This window comes from Pteropus vampyrus, unplaced genomic scaffold (assembly GCF_000151845.1).
Source record: "Pteropus vampyrus isolate Shadow unplaced genomic scaffold, Pvam_2.0 Scaffold347, whole genome shotgun sequence".
NCBI classification, from domain to species: domain Eukaryota; kingdom Metazoa; phylum Chordata; class Mammalia; order Chiroptera; family Pteropodidae; genus Pteropus; species Pteropus vampyrus.
In genome coordinates, this window is record NW_011889128.1 from 482,539 (window position 1) to 485,371 (window position 2,833).

A 2,833-nucleotide genomic window follows, 5' to 3' on the forward strand; every position below is an offset into this window, starting at 1 on the left:
CTGGTCCATGTGTCTGTTTGCTGCCAATACCATGCCATTATGATTACTGTCACTTTGCAGTATAATTTGAAGTCGGGCAGAGTGATGCCTCCTGCCTCGTTCTTTTTTCTCAGAATGGCTTTGCCAATTCGGGGTCTTTTGAGCTTCCATACAAATCAGATGATTTTTTTGTTCTGTTTCTTTAAAAAATACCGATAGGATTTTGATGGGGATGGCATTAAACCTGTATAATGCTTTAGGTAATATGGTCATTTTAACTATGTTAATTCTTCCAGTCCAAGAATACAGAGTATCTTTCCATTTCTTTGTACTTTCTTCAATTTCTTTTAGTAGGGTCTTGTAGTTTTCATTATATAGGTCTTTCATATGTTTTGCTAAATTTATTTTTAGGTATTTTTTGTTGTTGCTGCAATTGCAAAAGAAATTATTTTTTCCACTTCCTTTTCTGACACTTTATTATTGGAGTATAGGAACCCTAAGGATTTTTGAACGTTGATTTTGTATCCAGAGACTTTACTATATTTCCTTATTGTTTCTAGTAGTGTTCTTGTGGAGTCTTTAGGGTTTTCTATGTAGAGAATCATGTCATCTGCAAATAGTGACAGTTTGACTTCTTCCTTTCTTATTTGGATGTCTTTTATATCTTTCTCTTGTCTGATTGCACTTGCTAGGACCTCTAATGTTATATTGAATAAGAGCGACAATAGTGGACAGCCTTACCTTGTTCCTGATCTTAGAGGGAAGGTTTTTAGGTTTTCACCATTAAGTATAATGTTGGCTGAGAGTTTGTCATATATGGCCTTTATTATGTTGAGGTACTTTCCTTCTATACCAATTTTGTTAAGTGTTTTGATCATAAATAAATGCTATATCTTGTCGAAAGCTTTTTCTGCATTTATTGATATGATCATATGATTCTTATTTTTTAATTTGTTTATACGGTGTATCACATTAGTTGATTTGCGTATGTCGAACCATTCCTGTGCCCCTGGGATGAAGCCCACTTGATCATGATGTATAATCTTTTTAATACGCTGCTGTATTCGGTTCGCTAGTATCTTATTTAGGATTTTTGCATCTGTGTTCATGAGAGATATTGATCTGTAGTTTTCTTTTTTGTGTGTTATCTTTACCAAGTTTTGGTATCAGAGTAACATTGACCCAGTATAGCCTCCTCTTCAATTTTTTGGAAGAGTTTGAGGAGAATAGGTATTAAATCTTCTTTGTTTGATAGAATTCACTAGTGAAGCCATCTGGTCCTGGACTTTTACTTTTTGGTAGGTTTTTGATGATTATTTCAATTTCCATATTGCTGATCAATCTATTTAGATTTTCCAGTTCTTCTTGATTCAGTCTAGGAAGATTGTATTTTTCTAAGTACTGGTCCATTTCTTCCAGGTTATTAAATTTGTTATTATATATTTTTTCATAGTATTATTGCAAGATCCTTCCTATTTCTCTGATGTCAGTCGTAATTTTCCCTCTTTCAACCTTGATTTTGTTTATTTGTATCCTTTCTCTTTTTTCTTTAGTGAGTCTAGCTAGGGGTTTGTCAATTTCACTAACCTTCTCTAAGAACCAGCTTCTTGTTGTATTTATTTTTTCTGTTGTTTTTTTGTATGTTTGTTTGTTTTCAATTTCATTTATTTTTGCTCTAATTTTGATGATTTCTTTCCTTCTGATGACTTTAGGCCTCATTTGTTCTTCCTTTTCTAGTTTTTTAAAATAAAGCGTTAGGTTGCTTATTTGGGATGCTCTTGTTTTTGGAGGTAGGCCTGTAATGATATGAACTTTCCTCTTATGGACACTTTTGCAGTGTCCCAAAAATTTTGATATGTTGTACTATCATTATCATTTATTTCTATGTATATCTTGATCTCTCTTTTCATTTCTTCTCTGACCCAGTTATTCTTCACTAGCATGTTGTTTAATCTCCATGTATTTGTGGTTCTTCCTGATTTCTTTTTGCAATTGATTTCTAGTTTCAAAGCATTATGATCAGAGAATATGGTTGGTATGATTTCAACCCTCTTACATTTGTTGAGGCTATTTCTGTGTCCCAGTTATGTGGTCGATTCTTGAGAATGTTCTATGTGCACTAGAGAAGAAAGTATAAGCAGCTGTTTGGGGATAGAATGCTCTGTACATGTCAATTATGTCCAGTTGGTCTAATGTGTCATTTAAGGATGTTATTTCCTTATTGACTTTTTGTTTCAATGATATCCGACATATCCAACAGTGGGGTATTAGGTCCCCTATTGTGATAGTGTTTTGGTCTGTTTCTTTCTTTAGTTCGGTTAGTAATTGCTTTACATATTTTGGGGCTCCCGGATTAGAAGCATAGATATTAATAAGTGTTATGTCTTCTTGATGCATGATTCTCTTTATAATTATGAAGTATCTCTCAGTATCTTTTTTTACCATTTTTATTTTGAAGTCTATTTCATCTGATATTAGTACCGCTACTCTTGCTTTTCTCTGAATGCCATTTGCTTGAAATATCTTTTTCCACCCTTTCCCTTTGAGTCTATATTTGTCTTTGGAACTGAGATGTGTCTCCTGGAGGCAGCATATGATTGGGTTTTGTGTTTTGATCCAATCTGCAACTCTCTGCCTTTTTATTGGTGAGTTCAGGCCATTTACATTTAGGGCGATTGCTGAACTATGAAGTCTTCTTATAGCCATCTTATCTTTTGCTTTCTGGTAGCTCGGCGTTTCCATTGCTTCCTTGTCCTTGTGTTTCTGTTTTCTTTATTGTTGTTGGCTTTTGCGGGTGTTGCTTCTGGTTCTTCTTGTTTTAAGTTATATACTTCGGTTCTGAATCTTTGATGTG